Source organism: Notothenia rossii (genome assembly GCF_949606895.1).
Source record: "Notothenia rossii genome assembly, chromosome: 7".
Taxonomy (NCBI): Eukaryota; Metazoa; Chordata; class Actinopteri; order Perciformes; family Nototheniidae; genus Notothenia; species Notothenia rossii.
The window spans coordinates 58,788,928-58,804,185 of record NC_136905.1 but is presented as its reverse complement, the minus strand read 5'-3'; the positions used below and the strand labels follow the sequence as shown (position 1 = coordinate 58,804,185).

Here is a 15,258-nt window from a genome sequence, read left to right as displayed (position 1 = left end):
TCACTTTCTCCGTCTTTATATGTAGATATCACTTTTCTCCGTTAATCCGTCACGTTGTTTCCAAAGCAACAACAACTTCCTGTCAACAGCGCTACCTCTCCTTCAAAATAAAAGCATGTCCATAAATAGGAAGCCAAGCCAAATTACACTTAAGACATATAAAACTTCAACGAAAGTAACAAACACAATGCGATATCCTTTTCAATTTCAAAGAACACAAATTGGGTTAATAACTATAAAACAACAATACTGTAGAATAATAAAATGAATGCCATGAATGCCGTGAATACACCAACATGCACGTGTTGAAGTGGTTCGCTGCTGATCACTACGCACTCCCCATGCGCGGGCCGAATATTCGCTGCTGATTACTACCGAATATCCGGAGCCCGAAAAATTCGGGACAGCCCTAAATCATTCTATAAAGTCTACTTATATTGCATGAATGTCGATGAAAAAAATCAGTTAAGAATCCCAATTGTCTGTTTTGCAGGATGAAAATTGGCCATAATTTAAATGTTCAACATACTTCCACACCAAGCAGTGATGTCACAGTGTACCGACACACGAAGCGGAACACTTCTACATCACTGCGTAGGGGTATAACGGTATCCTTTTTTTTACTAGTGGGAAAAAAGTCTGTCATTCAGGGCAGTATCCACTACACTACATATAATCCATATAATTGTGATTGAAAGTGATTGAAACGCTTTCTTGAATTCTGTGAACCATTACACCCCTACTGCGTAGTAAAGTTAACCCTGAGAGGTCATAAAAAAGGATTTGCGCTGCACCCAGGCGAATAATCAGATTTGCTGATTACCTTCTTTCTTTGTGCGATAATAATGTTGTGTTGTGCTACAGTATAGTGCACTTAAAATAGTCTGCTGTACTACACCTGACTCACAGTGTTATTTAAGGCTAAGCTTGTAGCTTCAAAATAGTTATTTATAATTACCTGTGGAGGTATAATATAATGTTGCTTATAAATGATCATCCTTATTAAGATACAGAAATAAAAAGACTAAGGCTGTCAAACGATTACAATTTTTAATCAGATTAATCACAGCTTAAAAATTAATTAATCATGATTAATCACCATTCGAACTATGTCCAAAATATGCAATTTCTTTATGTATATTGTTGTGGGAATGGAAAGATAAATGAAAGAAGGCGGATATATCCATTTAACATACAGTTTGTATGTTTATTATAACATTTTTTCTGTGTGTCAAAATGAAAGACAGCCCACACACCTATCAATCATCAAACCTTGGGGTCTTAATTCATTACGTGTTGATTTCTATCAATGGGGGAGTACTTCAGGAAAGTCGACGGGAGCGGGGGGGGGGCTAGTGGAGTACTTCGTGACCACAGAGCGTGAACGTTGTGATCAGCTGTTTTAGCGCAGTTCTCCAGTGAAGGGGGGGAGTCTCCCTCCGCAGCCGGTTGGCGTAGTTTTGGCACAATTCCGTTGTACAGACCGACGTTAACAGCAGCCCTGTATGTGCACACGGAGACCGACTCTGTCGTCCGGTGATCCAACCGCCTTCTGGAAAAGCTTCACAAGTACGTCGGTACACAAATCGCTGTGTGACACAAGTCACGGTACGCATTTCAGATTACGCACATAACCTGCGTACCATTTATGTGCACCCCTGTACTACAGCTAAGCCATTTCTTGGTATGGGCGTAGCCTACCCCAGCCATACCCTGGCGCTGCCACTGGTGGGATGTATGGGGGGGCCATTCTGCACACGCGTTAAATGCGTTAAATATTTTTAACGCAATTAATTCAAAAAATTAATTACCGCCGTTAACGCGATAATTTTGACAACATTAAAAAAGGCACATCCACACCACAGTTTTACAACTAATCAAAATGTTCTCGAAATTGCAATACGTATAGTGTTGCGGCAGAGAAGGCCCGACGTACAATCTGTATTTTTACTGAATTATTATTTGGTAAAGATCCTTTAAAAAAATGTTTTACCATTATTATTTCAGTATATTTTACATTTTAATAATGTTAAAATAAGTATCGAATTGAATCATATCACATCATTGCATATTTCAAAATGGTGCAGCCTTATCCTCAACCATATTCTGAAAACTATTATGTTTATATGTCCAAATATAATATATTATATTTGATTATAATAAGCTGATGCTACAGTAATAGCAATAAACCATGATACAATCCTGAAACGATACATAAAAGTGTAGAGCTGAAGAGTGCAACTATTTTTGACAGAAAAATGCAATCCCCACTCGCATTCTGAGAATTCTCCAGATTGACTAACTCCCTAAATGCTAATAAGGAAATGAGATAAGGAATGTGTGTAGATGAAAGTGCTTCCTGTACTCCTTGTGTAGCAACATCACAACCTTAAAACAAACCCATAATACAAAATCGAGAGAACTATTGACTGCCATTTCATCCAAAAATGTCTGTCCCCGAAAAGGCTGGACCTTACATCAACGCCAGAGAAAAGTAAAACAAAATTAAGCCAACAAGTGCAATCAACGTTAAAAAAAGTTATTCTGAAGTCCTATAGGTGTCTCAAAAAGCCAAGTTCAACTCTTGTAAAAAAGTGGTAAATTGTTGAGTCATGCTTTAGCTCTAGTTCCCAGAAGACATCTACTGTAATGTTATCAGGCGTCTTGCAGTGTGTGTGTGTGTGTGTGTGTGTGTGTGTGTGTGTGTGTGTGTGTGTGTGTGTGTGTGTGTGTGTGTGTGTGTGTGTGTGTGTGTCCTAGCATTACTATACTTGTGGGGACCTACATCTGTTTACACAGTCACGTGTGGGGACTCGCCTCCCTTGTGGGGACAAAATGGAGGTCCCCATGAGGGGAATCATTAATTTTAGGGTGAAGACTTGGTTAGGTTTAGGGTTAGGGTAAGGTTAAAGTGGAGCTATCATGTTGTATTTGAATAATATAGTGTAGGACCATACCTATATAAGGCATATTTATACTTTTTATTTTTCAAAATACCAAACAGATCATGCATTTTAGCCATTCCTCATTTCGCTCAATTTAACACTGTCTTTGCATGGGCTGATTCTGTGAGAACAGCACCATCCACAGGTCTGACATATATACTAAGGCGTCTCCAGCACTTTCGAACCGCAATGTCCGTGGCTGTCTCCTCCTGATTGGTGGAGTTGGTCCAATAGCCGTAGCACCACTTCTGTGACGTCATAGAAGTGTTCAAATCTGGATCAGTCTGTATCAGATCCGTTGCAGCCCCTTTTTAAGAGATTTGGGTATGGAGGAAAATAGAGAGGGTTGTGTTTTCTGACACTTGGTGAGTTCCCTGGAACACCGGGGACACATATTCATGTATAAAAGACGTACACAAGTGCATTTTGCATGATAGGTCACCTTTAAGGTTAAGGGTAAGGGTTACAGATGTAGCGATTCATTTCAGACAGTTTGAAACGCGAGGGCCGTGATTGGTACGTGATCTGCCCTCGCTCAAGGGAAAACCTCCAGCTTGACTTGAGACCGCCCATGTGATAGATAAATGTAATTATAATGAAGCCAGCTGCAATGGATCATTGATCCACCAGGGGGTGCAGTGGGGTTCCACACTGGAGCTCATGTGAAATAAAGTCAGATACAGTACGCTGGATGTACAGCTGAACTTTGTTAAGATCCATATGTCACGGATATCATACTACTGTGCTAAATAAGAGACATGTAATCATTTACAAAACATCACCATGTTGTTATTTAACAAAATAATTTTGTTATTCGAAAAAAACGAACGGGAGGAAATGCAGCCCGGCTCTCGATTTTTAATCCTAATTTAATCATCATCTTCACCACGATCATTTATGTTTATGTTCGCCGAATTGACATGAAATCACTGACACATATGAATATACTGTATTCAACTTCATTAAAACGTTATTAACGTGCCTAAACTCAGTAATTCACCAAAAATATGTATGTTTTAATGGAGTTTCGTCGGTCGATCAGGATCCCAAAGTGTAGCGGAGGGATCCTCATCTGGATGAAGGGTGTTATTTTCCCCATAAAGAAGAAGTCGCTGCAAATTATCCCCCTTATTACATGGCCACATTCTCAACAAAGTAACGACATGACTCCCAATATTAATTGAAATGCTTTTATGGATTTAGAAAATGTTTTTATTGATTTAAAAAATAGTTGTATGTATTGATTTAAATTCACATGCATCCACTAAGAAAAATAGTCCGTTGTTACAGTTTTTTAAACAGTGTGAATGAAACGGCAGCTCTCAGCTGTGTATTTACACAACTAATGGCCCATCAACGACAGCTCTCTCCCCCCCTCCCCCCATGATCTTTCTTCTCCAGCAGCTAAATTAACAGTAGGTTACTCTGAGTGACCATAGACTGTATGTGACAAGCTTACAGTTAGTGACGTAACAACACCATAAAAGCTGGTGGGTTGAAAGCAATACGGGAGGTAAAAATAACTACAATAATTGTGACTTATTTATTGTGGCTTTTATATTTTTAGGTATAAAATGTTATGTAATTCAGGCTTATAGTTCACCCTTCTCTAAAAGCCTTCAACAATGACAATATTCATTGTAATTTAATAAATCCTTCCAACACACATTGTAAAAAATAGCCTACTGTAAGTTAAGAAATCATTTCAATATGTACACCTTCTGATGTATAAACAATAACATTATAAATAGTAACATAATTGAACATGGTATTGCACATTTAGCTTTGAGTGTTACTGACCTGAGATGTTTTTATTACATGAATTAAGGTGACTGAGGCTTTTTAACATACAGGGATGCAAACTCATCAGGTATGAAGAAGGTGACAAGGATCCGAGCCCCCGGCTCCCCCACCCCACGGAATGACAGAGGATTTTAGCAGTCAGAACAACTAAAGCAGCAGTGTTAATAATAACAGAAACGCCAAAGAGTCACATCTAATAGAAATATATAAAAGCATTTATTTTAAATTGTGTAGCAGTCAGTTTATAATTTTGGCAGCACTGTTGAGCATTTTGAAAATGTATTTTCATGACTCTGTGCAAGGCTTAAGTCTTTTTATCTTTATAGCCACATGGTGTAAAGTATCTAAGTTCATAAATTCAACAAGTACTATACTTGGGCACAATTTTGAGATACTTGTACTTTATTTAAGTATTTCAATGTTTTGCTACTTTGTTCTTCTACTCCACTACAGTTCAGAGGTACATGGTGTACTTTGACTCCACTTCATGTATTGAATACCTTTAGTTACTTCACAGATCTGGATTAATTAAGTGAAATATAATCAAGTGTTAAATCAGACTTTAGTTCCACCTGGAGTAAATCCACAAGCTACCCTGCAGTATACAAAGTCATTCAAACTAGCTGCACCTTTAGCAGCTTTGAGAACACTTTCATGATCAATCATTATAAAACATATCATATCTATTATTCTGAAATGGACAAATCTGCACAATGACTACTTTTACTGTCGCTACTTTCACTATATTTTGATGATAATACTTTTCTACTTTTACTGGAGGAACATTTTGAATGCAGGACTTTTACTGTAACAGAGTATTCCTACACTCTGGGACTATTACTTTTAGTCAAGTACAAGACCTGAGTACTTCTACTTTTACTCTAGTACAAGATCTGTGTGCTTCTACTTTTACTCAAGTACAAGACCTGAGTGCTTCTACCTTTACTCAAGTACAAGATTTGAGTACTTCTACTTTTACTCTAGTACAAGATCTGTGTGCTTCTACTTTTACTCAAGTACAAGATCTGAGTACTTCTACTTTTACTCAAGTACAAGACCTGAGTACTTCTACTTTTACTCAAGTAAAAGATCTGAGTACTTCTACTTTTACTCAAGTACAATATATATACTTATACCAACTCTGTTTATAGCCTATGAAAAAAACTATTAGAAATAGAAGGCTAAAGCTAACGTTAGCAGATAGTGACAATGTATGCTAGCTAGCTAGCTCAACGATTCCTTAAATAATATTGCCACAGAAAACCTTTTCAGTTCACATCACGCTCTGCAGCTCCGACAGGGAGCTCTGCTCTGAACACCTGAACAGCCCGTTCTAACAGCTGTTCACCAGCGGTCCAGTCTGTGCCACAGTGACTCCGGACGCACAGTTAATATTAACGAACGCACCCATAGGTAATGTAGCTGCTGAAGCTAGACCATCATCTCGGAGAAGCAGAGCCTTATTATACATCCATGAGCAGAGCCGACAGGCAGGAAGACTCGAGCACACAGCTCGTACGTCATTATAATATATAAAAAAAGAACACCATGCGTGTCATGATGGCACATAACAGCTCACGGCCGCAGATTACTCCGGGTCCCAGACCCCCCCATACCCCAAAAATATTTGTATTGCAGATCTACATGAATCACACAAACGACTTATTTTGGATTCAAAACGGCGAATTTCGCCGAAAGGTGACAAGTTTGCATCACTGAACATAGACAGAGCACAACTGAAACATAACATCTGAAACGATGTAACAACATAATACACTTGTGGGGATGCTTGGGATGTGAGGAGTGAGGGACACGGCTTAGAACGGGCGTGTTGCCTGGCAGGACAGGAGAGTGTGTGCACCAGTCTGTCTTGATCTATGAATTCATGTCCGTGACACTCACTGCTGCCCACAGCTGTTTTATAGAAGGAAATTCCTTCACTTCATGAAAGTGTTTTAACCACACACACCTCTACACACACATGACGGGTGTTATTTTCCCCATAAGGAACAAGTCGCTGCAAATTGTCCCGCTTATTACACGGCCACATTCTCAACAAAGTAACGACATGACTCCCAATATTAATTGAAATGCTTTTATGGATTTAGAAAATGTTTTTATTGATTTAAAAAATAGTTGTATGTATTGATTTAAAAAATAGTTGTATGTATTGATTTAAATTGACATGCATCCGCTAAGAAAAATAGTCAGTTTTTACAGTTTTTTAAACAGTCTGAATGAAACAGCAGCTCTCAGCTGTGTATTGAGAATGATGAGAATAAGAATAATGCAATATTTCTTTTCAGCACTGTAGCCAGGCTGACAGAGAGCCACAGCTCGACTGAGCCTTCTATTCCCATAGCACTCAGTAGTAATGATTTTATGTGCTTTTTTAACGATAAAATTGTTACTCTTAGAAACAAAATCAATGACCTCTTGCCTTTGACCAGTATAGTGTTATCAACAGCTCCCGGAAACGTAAGTTCTAATAATATTACACTAGATAGTAAACTAGAATGCTTTTCAGCCATAAACCTTGAACAATTAAATTCAATGATTCTCTCTTCTAAACCATCAACGTGTATCTTAGACCCGATTCCAACTAAGCTGTTAAAAGAAGTTTTTCCATTAATTAGCACTTCTTTATTAAATATTATGAATATGTCTTTATTATCAGGCTATGTTCCAAAATCATTCAAAGTAGCAGTGATAAAACCGCTTCTTAAAAAGCACAACCTCGATCCAGAGGTTTTAGCCAACTATAGACCTATTTCTAATCTTCCGTTCCTCTCAAAAATTCTTGAGAAAGCAGTCGCAAAACAGCTGTGTGATTACTTAAGAAACTATGATTTATTTGAAGATTTTCAGTCTGGCTTTAGAACACAACATAGCACAGAGACAGCTCTGGTTAAAGTCACAAATGACATTCTAATAGCCTCTGACAAGGGACTTGTCTCTATTCTTGTCTTGCTCGATCTTAGTGCTGCATTTGATACTATCGACCATGATATCCTATTGCAAAGACTAGAGCACTTAGTTGGCATACAGGGAACTGCTTTAGGCTGGTTTAGGTCTTATCTATCTGAACGCTCTCAGTTTGTACGTGTCAACGATGAATCTTCCATGCAAACCAAAGTTAGCCATGGAGTGCCACAGGGCTCAGTGCTTGGACCTATTTTGTTCACCCTATATATGCTTCCGTTAGGCAATATTATAAGGAATCATTCTGTAAACTTTCATTGTTATGCGGATGATACTCAACTATATTTATCAATCAAGCCTGATGAAATTAATCATCTAAATAAAATTCAAGACTGCCTCAAGGACTTAAAAACGTGGATGACCTTAAATTCTTCGGGCCAAGTACAAGTTATTGTACTTGGCCCGAAGAATCTACGAAACAAATTATCTAAAGATATATTAACTATGGATGGCATTAATTTGGCCTCCAGTGAGACTGTAAGGAATCTTGGTGTTATATTTGATCAGGATTTATCCTTTAACACCCACATAAAATCCATTTCAAGGACCGCCTACTTCCATCTACGTAACATTGCAAAAATCAGGCATATCTTGCCTCAAAACGATGCAGAGAAACTAGTCCATGCATTTGTTACTTCAAGGCTGGATTATTGTAACTCCTTATTATCAGGGTGTACCAAGAAGTCAGTCAAGTCGCTTCAGCTGATTCAAAATGCTGCAGCTCGTGTACTAACCAGAGTTAGGAAAAGGGACCACATTACTCCTGTTCTGGCTGCCTTACACTGGCTCCCTATAGAACACAGGATAGAATTTAAAATTCTTCTTCTCGCCTACAAAGCCCTTAATGGGCAGGCGCCATCTTACCTTAAAGAACTCATTATACCCTATTGTCCTAACTGGGCATTGCGTTCCAAGAATGCAGGGTTGTTGGTTGTTCCTAGAGTCTCTAAAAGTACAATGGGAGCCAGAGCCTTTTCTTATCAAGCTCCACTTTTGTGGAATCAGCTTCCAGTTTGTGTTCGGACGGCAGACACCCTATCCGTTTTTAAGAGTGCGCTTAAGACCTTCCTTTTTGATAAAGCTTATAGTTAGGGCTGATTAGATTCAGCCCCTAGTTTTGCTGATATAGGCTTAGTTTGTCGGGGGACATCTTACTTCTTCCTTCTCTCTGTCTATACCTGTGTACTCTCATGTTCCGATTAACCCAGCTTCCCCAAATTTCTTTCTTTTTGGTGTCTATATACGCCGGGATCCGGAGTCATGGATGATCCTGCGGTCCTGTGTCATGGATTGCGAGTCCTGGATCTTGAGTCGTGGCTGCAGTCCTGGATCATAAGTCCTGGATGGATATCCTCGTGGATTCATCTTCTTATTATACACACATGCATTTCAAAACATTTGGACTACCTATGTTGCAAATGTATTATCTTTTCAATTTACACACGGCATCTATTGCACGTCTGTCCGTCCTGGGAGAGGGATCCCTCCTCTGTTGCTCTCCCTGAGGTTTCTCCCATTTTTCCCTTTAAACTGTGGGGTTTTCTCTGGAAGTTTTTCCTTGTACGATGTGAGGGTCTAAGGACAGAGGGTGTCGTATTGTCATACTGATATTCTGTACAAACTGTGAAGTCCACTGAGACAAATGTAACATTTGTGATATTGGGCTATATAAATAAACATTGATTGATTGATTGATTTACACAACTAATGGCCCATCAACCACAGCTCTCTCCCCCCCTCCCCCCTTGATCTTTCTTCTCCAGCAGCTAAATTAACGGTAGGTTACTCTGAGTGACAAGCTTACAGTTAGACACAACACTGTCATTGCAAGTGACCCTCAGTTAGTTGACTTTTATGTTCAACTGCTAAATTCGTTACTGATAAAAAAGGGCTTCTACTGTACCTAATTACCTTAACACTAGAACCGCCAGAGGTTTTTGTATAGGCCTACCTAAACCCGTCAAATCCCGCTATTAGAATGCAATTTTTAACAACATAGGGTGCTACATAACACACTTTCAGGAAAAGTCAGGGACTGGGAGACTTTAATATTTTATTGAAAAAAAGTTACATTGCACACACACAACACACATCACACAAATTGACCCGATTGGCGTTTCTAGTGTTAAATAAACTCACTAATTAATGAAACCAGTTCAATACGCATTATTCTTATTCTTATCATTCTTTATGAGCGCAGAAATAGTCTTAAAATCAGATCTGTTTTTTAAATGAAATCTGACGGCAGGCAGTTATCTCTAATCACCTATGATAAATGCGCCGCACCTAATCGCTGGCCATTCAGCCACAGACACTGTTCGAAATGGGGGGGAGCTAGGAGGAGCCCAAAACAATCGTGCATATTTGTGTCACACAGATTAGAAATGTTGAGTTTCTGTAAATAACAGTTCTTGAAATAAATAATAGTTATTGTTCATTACAGTTTCTGAATATTTGTTTTATATTTGTGAATATGTCTGGGTGTTGCCATCTGTATGTGGCGGCGCTGCATTCTTACTTACGTTGCTATGATTATGGCGGTGATGCCGGCGCGGTATTTGAAATGTTCATATTGATATATTTTTTAACTCTGGCTGTGTAATAAAAACATATGGCAAAACGAAAACAGCCAAGCGTCACAGCTTTTGGATTCACAAGCAAAGAAGCGAAGGAGTCTAAAAATGACAACGTGAACGGAAAACAACTTTTAGTTGGCCGGCTGTAAGCGGCGTTAGGGTCGAGTTTGACAGCTCCACACCGAGGGAGAGGCCTGCCGATGCGGAGCCTGAAGAGGCTTCAACAACGGCCACATCCGCCGGCATAGTGACACCGTCTGTATTAGGAGAAGAGTGTTTTTATAGCAATTGATCGCATCCGCGCTGCTGCGCCAGTCAACAGAGCGTGCGTGTGACATATTTAGTAGCAGGATGTGCTCTGAAAAATAGGGCTCCCCGAAAGCAAATGGGTAATTCGAAAACTGACAGAGCTCCCTCTATACAAATCAAACTGTAGACGGTGTGAAAGCACCTATTGTTTTAAATAATGGTCGGAATGTGACCTGTGAGCCTTCTGAATTACCGTGGGACAGCACATTCTAAACTAAAATGTTCAATCAATAAAGTAACATCTTATCTTATCTTAATAATATCTTCATATTAATAATAATAATAAATCATACAGTATGTGTCCGAAAGGGAGCAGGAGGAAGCAAACACACAAATATATTGCATATTAAAGCAAAGGATTGTAAAGGTTAAAGTATGAGCATAACAAATAAAGAAGTGTAATGTAAACATTTACATTATAATTATGATTTTTTAATATATAAAGACTATATATTATTGAATTACAAGATTAGATATACTTTAGTTGATCTAAAATATTGATGTGTTCAAATGCTCTTCAAAACACAACTGAAAGTCCATGAAACTTGTCTTTCTGTATTTGTGAATGAAGCGCCATCTCCTGGTTAAAACCTGAAATTGAAAATCTGGCAACGCTCTCTTGGAAAATAGTGGGAGGGCTTAACGTTCCTCTATACTGGTCTTTGGCAGGTCGTAGGCAGGAAGCTGTAAGCTGGAGTCCGAAATTCAGTGCTACATCTGTAGGTGTGTGTTGGTTATGGTTAAGGTGAAGATAAGTCTCCAGGAAATGCATGTAAATCAATGTAATGTCCCCTGAAGTGATGTATACATCAGTGTTTCCCCTATATACAAATAGTGGTGGCGCAGCGCCGCTGCTGAAATATGCATGCTGCTGCTAGGGGTACCCAAAAAAAAAAAAGGGAAAAAGACATTTAAAAAAAAAATTAAAATAATAATGATTGGTGACCCTTTTTCATTTTGTATTGTTTGTTATGTGGATTTGTAGTATTTGTGTTACTGTATGTTCAATAAAGGTGTATTCTTGCTAAATCTTGAGACATTGCCACTGTATGTACTGGCAGGGAAGACTTTTGGCATAGGCGTTTTTTGGCACAGGCCTAGGGGGCACCAGATCTGGGGGGCGCTGCAGTGGTAGTTCTGGGAGGGGAAAAAACATTGTTGACCGTTAGCGCTCATCCTAATTTTTGGCCTTGATGTAACAACATTCATAATTAAGTAAATGTAACACCCTTTTCACCCCGGTTACACTTTTAATTTGCCCTGTATGATGGGAGCTGTAAATGATGAAAGTGGGGGATGTTGGCTTATCAGGCGCTCCCAGCCAAAGTGCGAGCGTGGGAGCGAGAGAGTGAGCGAGGGAGAGGGTGCACCAGTACCGGTGCTGTTGTTATTAGAATCTGGTGCTAGCTGCGCTAATGGATATAAGAAGTAGATGTTTCTACAACCAGGGTGGAGGAGAGCTCTCCTGTCAGACTGAGAGGCTCATTGAGGTAAAGGACTCTCTGAGTGTTTAACTTTAGCTCATTAGTTAATTTTAGTTTTTAAGTTATCTCAGTGGGTCTCAAACTTTTTGACCACAAATTATGTAAACACATATTTCCAAGGCACTCCATTAAAATTATTAGGATAAATAAAAACAGGTTTGAAGTCATTCCAATGTATAATATAGGACAGTCAACCAAAAAATATTGTTTAAAGTTGGAGAGATACAAAAATATGCATACATTAATAAATGTTAACTAGGTAAAATAAGATATAAATGAACAACAAGAATAAAATAAGTTACATTTATTTGTTATTGGCTATGGTAGGTTATTGGTTATGTTCACATACTTATTTGATTATTAAAATGTAAACGGATCTTTTTCATATGGGTGTTTTAGAGTTGTACCCCCTAGATCAGGTCTCTAGTAATTGTGTGCTCAAAGTGCGACAGATTGAAGCATTTTACTTCAAAATGTTAAAAAAAATCTTCCCGGGGGGGCATACCCCCAAACCCCCCAAGAGGATGTCCCGTCCACCCCCCAATTAAAACAAGTTCATACAATACTGAATACATTTGGAGCCATTTTGACGTATATTACCTATGTCAATAAGTTTCTGTTTTTGCAGTGTATTTGTCTTTTGTAGAGATTTTTCATTTATTCTTTATATATAAAATCTCGCCTAGGGCAGCAAATTGGCTAGAAATGGCCCTGGTACTAGGCCTCAAGAGCCTTTCTTGTGCTGGCAGACACATAGAAACAAATTGGCGGGGCGCACTTCGCACACACAAAAAGATTCCACGCACTCCGTGCCTACATTATGCTGGCCCCACGTGCCTTTGCACCGCTGCTATGACTCCATAGGGGAAACACTGTACATGGTGTGTGTCTCTGTGTGTGTGTGTGTGTGTGTGTGTGTGTGTGTGTGTGTGTGTGTGTGTATGTGTGTGTGTATGTGTGGGTGTGTGTGTGTGTGTGTGTGTGTGTGTGTGTGTGTGTGTGTGTGTGTGTGTGTGTGTGTGTGTGTGTGTGTGTGTGTGTGTGTGTGTGTGTGTGTGTGTGTGTGTGTGTGTGTGTGTGTGTGTGTGTATGCAGTCTGTGGGAGCTACCTCAGTGTGTTTAAAGTGTTTATGAATCCACACTGCACTACGACTCAGCACCTTATCCATTAATCATGGCGTATTCATCCTTTAATAGTGAGCAGCGTACAGTACTCTGCTGATACGCAGATAAGCATATTGTGAGTCATGATTTAAAGCTTACAGGGCCTGAACCCTATCGCTTTAATACGGGGGAAGACTCAAACATCTGTGTCTACTTCCTGCTTTTCTCTCTTAGTTGCATTTTGTTTGCACAGAGTAGCTGGGACATTTTCAAAGACAATATGATGTTTTTATTGTATATAGAGCATATGGACGACAGCAAATACATTCAACAAACGAGTATGAAAATGACAGCTCATTAGTAGCGACAAACACCCCCCCCCACACACACACACACACACACACACACACACACACACACACACACACACACACACACACACACACACACACACACACACACACACACACACACACACACACACACACACACACACACACACACACACACACACAGCGTATCCCATAAAGAAGAGGATTGAACAGAGAGCATCTGTTGTTTTGTATTCATTTGTTGACACAGGTTTGGGGGAAATATCTCAGAGTGATAGAAATAAAATGTACAACTTGTAATGTGTATATTACACTTACCAAAGCAAATGAAGGAAAATGACAGGTGGCTCATTCTCATTTGTACTTCACTTATATGTGTATTTTATTATTATTAAGCTAACTGGTCATCCTTTTTTTTTTTTTTTTAAACAATACCACTTCATAATTGCTGTTGTTTTTTTAAACCAACAATGCTTTGGGTACCTTTAAATTGTTTATTCTCTAGTGTTTAAAAAAAAAATCATAATACATTTTAGTATTGCTATTGAGTGCTTTTTGATGTACTCAAAGACAATTTGCAGAGTAAAAAGTGTACATTTCATCTGCTACATATAGTCAATTCTTTCAAACTAAAACTGCTGCAAAATAAAGAAGAATGACTAAAAGATTTGGAATTGAAAATATCCAAGTTGATTACTCAGTTTAAGATAATCATTTTTTCCATACGTCTGAAAGAGACATGTTATGGAAGCAAAATAACCCAAACTTTAAACAGCACTGCATGATTGTGCCTGTGGTCTCTTGAAATGGATTTAAAGAATTGATGTAGTCTAATGTAAACATATATATCTGCTGTTGTCTGGTCATTGGGGACATGGATGGAAATATCAGCTTGATATGTAATACATGATGTGATATGACCATTAACAGTTACTCTTTATTTTCACTTTGACAATATCGCAACAAAGACACCATCATGATATATGTGTGTTTGTCAAAGCAGGATTTCTGAGGCTTCTTTGTAAAGGTGAAATGTGTTAGTATGTTAGCACTTCCCCTTTCAAGTCAGTCACTTCAATAAAGGCACTGGTTTCCCAAATAAATCTTTTTTTAAAACCACCAAAACACAGTGGTTGCTAACAAGGGACTGAAAGACACAATGCAATGTCATCAGGCAAAACATTAGCCGCCTTTAGCTCACCGCTGGTGATGTGCAGCCAAGCGACTGTGATGTAGTTCCTTCATAGCTTAGTCATGTACTTCTGATTCTACCCACAGTCTTTTGCTTTGATACATGTATCTAAGGGCATGTTGAAACAGTTATTGCTTTATTGAATTCATCCTTAAAAAAACAGCTCCATTTCATTTCCATGTCATCTGCTCAAACCGTGCTGCTCTGTCCCCCAGTAGTGGGTTGGTTTTTATGAAAAACTATGAACCTGGATGGTCAATATTTTAAGAGTATCCTCTAAATTCCCTGAATTACTAGCAACTTCCTCAAACCATTTAAATATCAGCCAAATATATCAAGCCCCCCGATTGTTGAGTGTTTGCCGGTGAGTAGCAGCTTGCTGAGCTCAGGTTACTGCCAAGCAGAAAGAATCAAATACAGATAATTCTGCCAACAGCTAGGATTAGCTGGCTGCTTGTTATACTCTTTGCTGTAAAAAGGCTGGATAAGTGGGAGGCAGAGATTTGGAAGTTATCCCTGCTTGTAAAGCAG

At 38.9% G+C, this 15,258-nt stretch overlaps 1 protein-coding gene across 2 annotated transcripts in view; it reads right to left on the bottom strand.

The window, feature by feature from the left end:
• The window catches only part of LOC307047429 (leucine-rich repeat and fibronectin type-III domain-containing protein 5-like), a gene marked incomplete at its 3' end in the record, with an annotated part of 203,117 nt that overhangs the window by 186,101 nt on the left and 1,758 nt on the right, over positions 1-15,258 (bottom strand). The gene's annotated exons all lie outside the window — the stretch shown is intronic.